The 8495-nt window shown below is 45.4% G+C and overlaps 1 pseudogene; it reads left to right on the top strand.

Moving 5' to 3' along the window:
- The first annotated feature begins 2219 nt into the window (after positions 1-2219).
- Positions 2220-6835, top strand: LOC119385335 (putative nuclease HARBI1; annotated as a pseudogene).
- Positions 6836-8495: the final 1660 nt, after the last annotated feature.

Raw genomic sequence — 8495 nt, 5'->3', positions numbered from 1 at the left:
ATTTTCGCTGAAGTGAGTGTAGCATTCGTAAATTCGTGGAAGTAGTATGTCCCCATACTAGGTGACAATATATTACATGTGAGTAAAACAGCGAGTTATAATTGAGAAGTTTAACATATGTACGAAGAGTTTGTCTGTAAAGATAAGTTATTCCTACAATGCTAGATACGTTTTGTGCTACGTAGCTGACATGGTAATCCCAAGACATTGTTTCCGAAAATATTACGTCAAGAATCTTAAATGCTTTATCTGTGTCTATTATTGCGCCGTTATATACTAAAGCTGCATCAGCAACCACATCCCGGTTTTCTGGCCGGAAAACTATAGCTTTTCTTTTGGTCGTAATATTATTTAATGCATTGTGATAAGTCCACTACCCATCTGCGTTAATATTTCGTTTGTCCTATCGATTATGTCAGATAATAATGTACCGAAGAAAGGAAAAGTCGTGCCATCTGCGTAAATTGCGAATTTTGTGGTCTTATCAATATTGACAATGTCGTTTATGTACAAGGTAAAGAGAAATGGACCAAGGATACTTCCTTGTGAAACGCCAGACAAAATTGGTGACAATGAACTCCCTGTGTTCTAATAGAGCGAGAACTGTTGAGCGCTTATTGAGGGGGGGGGGGTGTGTGGCAACACGCTTTTTGTTGCTGCTTCAACGCTGCTTGAACGCAGGCAAAGGGGAATCGCAATTCTTATCGAAACGATGCTTGCAGCGGAATTTTTGTCGGCAAAGCGAGTTTAGGCTGCTTTATTTTAATCAAATACAATAATGCCTAAGTACATGGGTGTCGGCAGGATTTTGTATTCGAGGGTGCAAACCTGTGTTATCGTGTGGGAGGAGGGCAGGGAGCGCTTGTGTGGCTTCGGCAGGGGCTAACTGCTGTTGTGGCGTTTGGGGAAGTGGGGTCAAGTCGTCGTTTTCAAGTTGCAAGTTGATTGTTAGCAAAGTAGCGTTGCATCAAATAAGAAGTCGTTTTACAGACCAGGACACCATATCCGAAGACCGTAGAGGGCCCACGATGAAGAAAGCGTGTAATAAAAACTGCAAAGGCAAATGGCAACACAACGTAGTTTCAAGAGAGCAGTGTCATACAGCAATATCAGAAAAACTAAGATTTAAAAATAGTCATAAGTACTACAACAAAAGCAATAATACAATAACTACACTAAAGTTGAAAAAGAACAAAATGGAATGATTTATTACGACAAAAGATAACTGCAGAGTTGCTGTGAAAGTGTACAGATTAGATATAGGCTTTGGTTGGGTGGAATCGATTTCCATAATGAAACAGCTGTAAATGAGAACGACTTCATGCGGTAATTGGTGCGAACTCGGGGTAGTAATAAACTTCCTTCCAATGCAAATCGTGTGCAGATTCGATTTTATTGCGATAGCAATTGTATGCACACTCTCGGCTGATTTTTGCCGTCGCCGTCACCGTCTGTCGACGCCGCCATGTCCCGGATATGTATATGTATGTATATATATATGTAAAATGCACAAAGAAAAATAAAGTAGAAGAAAGAAAGATGGTTGATCCCTCCGTCATAGGAACCGGAATAACACGAAAGTAAAGTGTGCCCTTACAGAAGTAAGTGAATGTTTACCTTACATTGGTATAAGAGAGTTTTCACAATGTATATTGATGTCTCGCAGCTATAGCACCGTTTAACGTGGATGCACCCACTTTGATGATTGGTGATACATCTCTCTCCCGACGACTTACGTCCATGTTAAATGATTACACAAAACCTTGTGGTAGCTGTAGTAGTTAACGGTGAGAGCGTAATCAGAGAACGAGCTGTGGTAGCCAGAAGGGCGTCGTATATTGGACGCAGAACTTTGTCGCCATCCCGCGGCATGTTAAAATGCGATTGAACACCGCGGCCGGACTAGCGGAAACGCAAAGCGCGTCATGCCGCCCCCCGGCCGCGGATTTTCACGGGGAGAGCGCGAGAGCGGGGAACGCGGTGTAACAGCCAGGTGAGGCAGGCATGCGTCGCAGAGCTATTAGGGGCGTACCTCCTTTTACCCCCGTATTCACGAACCTAACTTAACCTCATGCTTATGACTTAAGTCGCCCTTAACGCGTTTCAAGAACGAACCTTGAAGTTATCGCGGAACTTTCCTCGTACTTATCGCTGTCATAAGTAAGGTTCGGTTAAGGTAGCCTATGACCTACCTTAAGGCTTCCTTGCAGACAAACAACATGGCGGGGGACGATAACTTCGCGCAGTTCGTTGATTATGTGGACCGCAATGAAGACATACTTAACGGCACAGCGTTCGCATACGCGCCACCGTCGCGGCGAACTCTCAAGGACCGACTGAACCCTATGGAGGCTTACGACGAGCACGAATTTTTGTGTCGTTACCGCTTCACAAAAAGTGCCGTGAGAAGTTGCTTCCTGTGCTGCCTCTGCAGGAAAATGCCGACGGTCGTAAGTTTCCTTTGCCGCCTCTCATGCAGCTGCTTATTGCATTGCGATTCTATGGAGCGGGCACGTTTCAACTTGTGAGCGGCAACCTTGTCAATGTCTCGCAGCCGACCGTATCACGAGTAGTCAATCGGATATCTGCCTTGCTTGCAGAAACACTGTTTCCCGTACTAGTGAAATTTCCCGAAGCGTCGCAAGTGAGTGGCGTTATGGACGAATTCTACAAGATCGGCCAATTCCCGGATGTCAGCGGATGCATAGACTGCACGCATGTGCCTATCAGGAGCCCCGGCGGTGACGACGCCGAAGTATACCGCAACCGGAAAGTATACTTTTCAATCAATGTACAGGTGAGTGCCCACTTCAAATGTTTTATCCGCGGTTTGATACCGAAACGCAATTATATGCTGTACCCAATGACGCTGGTACGACTTTGGGAACGGGATAGACGGAAGTCGCCAAGTAAACCATCGTCATTTTGCGATGCGACTTTGCGCTGCTCTTCATCACTGATACGAAAGATGTAAAAGTTGCGATTGTGCTCTCAGGTTTACGTTTATCTCTACCAACATATCACCCCCCCCCCCTCCCCATCAAAATGCAATACTGCGGATAGGAGTTGAACGGACGATGCTGAATGGCGTTGTTGCAACGAAATCTCAGGAACCATTTCTCTTCTGATCCAGTGTGGAGTGCAATCGACATTACAGGCGCTTCTCTCAGGACATCTAAAAAAAAAGGTTCCACGCTACTGAAAGTGATATTGGGCAAGGACCGCAAAAAAGATCGTGTAACAGAAAGAAGCACATCTAAATAAAAGGTCAATAACTAGAATATCATTTAGGCACATGATGCCACGACAAAATCTTAGCCAGCACAGCATTTTTTTTCTATTTCCATTTACACTTTTAATGCCGCTTCATTCGTAAATCTTGTGTTTTCACAGGGAATCACAGGGCCAGACTTGCAGTTCTACGATGTAGTGGCCAGCTGGCCAGGGTCTGCCCACGACAGCAGAATTTTCGACAGCAGCCGTGCCCGAGTGATGTACGAGACGGACGCCATCACCGGGATTCCGCTTGGAGACATGAGCTACGCCTGCCGCTCGTATCTCATGACTCCTCTCAAAGATCCTCAACGAGGCAGGCCCGAATACAGGCAAGCTAGTTCACTTATCTTAAGCAGTATTTTAAAACTTTTGAGAAAGAAATGGTCTGCAAAAATTGCTTAAAAGTTGTTTACAGTCAGAGCCACTGGGCTGAACATGCAAGGTCAGAAAACAGTCAAAACAGGATGAAAACACTTTTTATTTGCTCATTTTCAAGAATGTTTAGCCATTCACTTCAAAAGCTCGAAGCTGAAAAGCTCTAAATTCAAGGGAGAAACGCTTTTAATATTTTCAAACACTAAATATCAACAATTTCACAAAATACAAAAAGAAAGACAAATATGTTTACATAACATCTAAAGCTTTGATTATTTTCATCTCTACAACGGGAGCCGCGGGGGACCTTCTCCGTCGGCGACGCCTCCGCTGGGAGGCGGCGCTGAGAAGCTCGGAGCTCAACGACCAGCTCTGGGCCGTCCGGCAGGCTGAAGATGCCGCCAGAGTTCAGGGACTCAGCGCCGCCATCCGAGGCCACCAAGACCAAACTGCCGGCCAAGTGATAATAAAGTTTTTTTTCTCTCTCTCTCTCTTTCTCAACGTTTTCACGTATTGCAGAAACATCACACGAAGGCAAAGGAAAAAAAATTGAACTAATGTTTCAGGTACAACAAGTCACAGTCACGAACAAGGAACAGTGTGGAACGTGTGTTCGGCATCTGGAAGAGGAGGTTTCCGTGCCTTCAAATGACGCTACAAATCGACACAAGCCCTCACAGTGATAACAGCATGTGCAGCTCTACACAACCTAGCCAGAATGCTGCGTGACCCATGCCCTCCGGATCTACAGCCCCAGGCTGCACCGAGTGTTCAGCAGCCTACATCGGCACTACCAAACGGACAGCTTCAGATGGGAACCCAAGACACCGACGGCTTTAGAACCCGTGAACGTATCATTAGAAATTATTTTTTCCAAATGTATGCAAACCTTGTTAAAAAAAATAACGTGATGGTTATTAAAAAAAACAGACCGTTTTTATGTATTTAAGTAGTGGAGGGTCAGAACAAAGTTGTACAGGTGCAGGGCCAGGTACAGTCGCACTCAATATGACTAGTAACACGGATGCGCATGTCGTGACAAACTCCAGGATCACCCATGGCTCCCACTGGCCCTTCTGCAAAACAAACACTGTTCTCTCGCTTGGCCATTCTACGAAATAAGAGAAAAATCGCTTAGTTCGGAAAATGACGGCAAATTAAAGGCATGCTTTTAGCTCGTAAAGCCACACACTGATGTGTTGCAAGTCTTATTGAGCAGTACCGTACAGCATGGTTCTTCAGTTATTATTGGGATCCAGCAAGTGTTCGCTTGTCGGTCAGCCCAGACGGTCATCGGTCAGCCCAGTATCGGTCAGCCCAGACGGTCAGCCCAGACGCTTGTCGGTCAGCCCAGTATAATTGTCCATTATACTCATCACGCCAGCCACCTGCATAGCGCGTGCTGTCACTTCAATTTTGTATGCTAAATGACCATCGAATGCTGAAATTGCTGGAGCGTTCTGTATTTAGGATACTTTATGCATTAAATGAATGCTACATGTTGTGGCTAAAGAGAAGCGTCGGATTCAATTTTTTTCTGCATCAGCTTAATTTCAAGCTCAAGAAGAGCTTTCTTCTCCTGAAAGTTCTCTATTTCAAGTGTGTGCACAGCATCCTTTTTCTTTAATTTATCTTTCATCATCCCCATGCGGAGCAAATGCTCTCTTTTTTTTGTCTAGCCTCTTCAGCAAGGTTCGAAAGCCGAGCATGCAGCTCGCTTCTCACTGCTTCTTTCATTGAGCAGGATGCCCGGCTTCCACCTGCTGGCTTTTCTTGAGAAGCTGTTCCCGTAGCCACAGGGTCCGGCTGGGTCGCAACTGCCGAGGCCGGTACTTGTGTGGAAGCCGGTAGAACAGCTACACACTGCACACTGGTGTTGGTGTTGTCCTGGCTTGGTTGCGCCTCTTCAGCTGCAGTTGGCTGGAAATCGCATTGCCAGGGGTCGATGGCTAGGTCAGCAGCTGGAATGGTGTTAAAATTGGAGAAATACTGTCATGCCAATTTCACGGTGCTTGCACTTCTTGCAAGTCGCTTTTACAACAGCAATGTGTCCATAGATGCCCCATTTTCACCTTACTGAAATAATACACAAGTGTTTTTACAGAACGCACTGTACTCTGCACATAAAGAATATTACACAACATTAGATCTCAAGCAGGCAGCAATACAGCACGTCCCTGTTTGAGCACCACAAAACAGGTTGACAAACGCATACTGGCCAAAGAGGTGAGCAGTGCCACACCAGCACGTTTGCGTCATGTCAAGATGCATGCACTAATTTCTGCTGAATGTTGCCATTTCAGCTTAGGCTGTGGCATTAGCTCTGAGTGCAAATGACTTCATGCTGCACATGCATATGCATATTATTGACAAACTACACACATTCACACTCACTCTGCTCATTTCTGTCAATGTTTGAAAATCTTTCCATACTATGAATTTGTGTTTCACAAGGGCTGATGGAGCAAACACTTAGGAAGTTTTGAAAGTCTTCAAGGTCACACAAATACATCCATGAGCAGTGCATGTATTAACATTACTATGATTAGCCATGTCAACACGATGCCACAGAGAAAGACGAAGCTTGCTATCGTTGTCATCCCACCAAATAAAAAAAAAACCCTTCCTGCTTTGATTGAACATTTCATTGAAATGCATAACAGCAGTGATGTCAGCGTTACGGTACAAGGGGGGAAATTCGGCTTTGTTGGTAACACATTAAGCGATATTTAGTGCAGAGTAACACAAGGTCGAAAACGGAGGACACAACACGTGCGTTGAGTGAGTGCAACTGTTGGTATCCTCCCTTTTCATCCTCATGTTACTCTGCGCTAAATATTGTTTCAGCAACATTGTGGTGTTACAATATAGCCTATAGTTTTTTTAATTGGTGCTTTGTAAAATTGGGAATCAAGTGTGACTTCTGAGTAGCCATCTATGGTGTCGCAATTCGTCTTTCTGCAACATATGTGACTGCCCAAATAATCAGTCGACATCTAACATGCAATAAAACTTGCAATCGGCTTCCATGCTCTGCCCTGGCTGAGTCGGTGCCAGTAGGGCTGCCACAGCTGGAGTGTACTCTGTGGCAGGTGTCACACGGCCAGCACGGTCACTGTCGAAGGGGTTCGTGAGCAGCGTGGCCATGTGTGATGCAACCGCTCCAACCCTCTGCAATTCTTGATTCATGCTGCTTTCAGCAGGCGTGCCACGTCCTTATGAAAATCAAACTATCAGCATATGAAACGTCGTGATAACAACACGTCAATTCCTACATTTGCAGCTACTATAATGTTTTCAAGATGCCAGAAACATACATGTGTTACGGTACAAGTACCATACATAACTTTTCATGCGACTGCAAATGCATGTATTGTACGAGTTCGTGTCCTGCAAGTGTTCCAATGTTTTGCTTGCTGCTAGTGTTCCACAATGGCATACTGACAAGCGTACGCTTTAATGCTAAAACGTTACTTGACTCCATTTGGAATAGAGTGGCAATGTACTTAGATGTGACACTGGTAGCATTCTCTTCACGGCTAGATAGATTATGAAATAGCGACTCGAAGCAACTGATGGGATAATTTACTATAATAAACCTCATACCACTCACGTAAGCCTCTTGCGGAATGCCTTAGTGGGTGCAATTCAATTCGTCAATTTAATTATTTGCCGCATGCACTGCAACTACGCTTTCTGATTAAATTTCAACAGAAGGAGGTATAGACGTCAAAATGTGCAAGAGCGAGACCTGATAACCCTTCTAAACAGAATGGTGAAGTCTTCTTATTACAACATATGGCAAGCACCCACATATAACATTGAAATGTAAGCGATCATAATAACGGTAAATAAAACATGTGTGCAGGAAAATTTGCGCTAAACTAGAAAAAGACAACACAAAGAAGGAACACTTAACGAAGCACAATTAGCGAACAGAAACGAAGCACAAATACATAATTTAGAGCGTGTTAGTTTGCACCAATAGGCAGGGCTCCAATTCCTCTAGATCTGATGAACTTCTTTTTAACACGAAAGTGTTTTATGCCGGGGTCCACCAAGGACATCCGTCACGGATATGATGTTAATAAAATGGACGCCAACGGGCGAGAAAGAAAAACCAAGAAAAGGATACCCCGCTGGGAATCGAGCCCACGACCTCGCGGCCGCGACGGCAAGCGCCCGACGCCCTAACGTCTAAGCTAACTCGGAATATGCTAGACACGGCGCGAGCGCGCCTTATATGTTTCACCAGCGCCTACTCTATTTTTCTGTGCCTGGGCGAAGGAGCGGAGCGCAATGGGAACCGACCGTCGGCGTTAGTGCGGCTTTTAGCCTCCGGGCAACGCCACCGTAGTAGACCCGCGGACGCGTCGTCGCTCGCGGAAACGAATGCCGTGGCTGCATTCGAAGCTGCTGTATGGTTCAGTTTTCGGCTGTATTCGCGTTGTTTGAAGTATAATGAAAACTTGTAAACTGGAATCATGAAGCGCTTGTCGTTCTGGGCAACCAGCCAAATTCTAAGGCCTGTCTCTTTTGCGGTTATCTGATCGAGACGCTCGCGCGTCGTCTGCTAGCCCGATACCGGAGAGCGCATGCCAGTGATGCGCGGAAAATTGTTTTGTCACCGTTACGTTGGCTTGACTGAGAGACGGTTTTTGACTGTCTGAAAGTCGATTTTCGAAAGCAGCATTTGCCAAGTGCTAATACTGAAAGCTTGGGCGCTTAAAGTTCCCCGATGCGTGCTACCGTCTACTGGTGCAGCACACTACACGCAAGCCTGGAGTTCATGCGCTAAATAGCATGAAATATCACTAGACTGCTTCCAGGGATATACGTGATTG

The sequence above is a fragment of the Rhipicephalus sanguineus genome, chromosome 3, assembly GCF_013339695.2.
Source record: "Rhipicephalus sanguineus isolate Rsan-2018 chromosome 3, BIME_Rsan_1.4, whole genome shotgun sequence".
NCBI lineage: Eukaryota > Metazoa > Arthropoda > Arachnida > Ixodida > Ixodidae > Rhipicephalus > Rhipicephalus sanguineus.
This window is presented reverse-complemented; position numbering and strand designations above follow the sequence as displayed.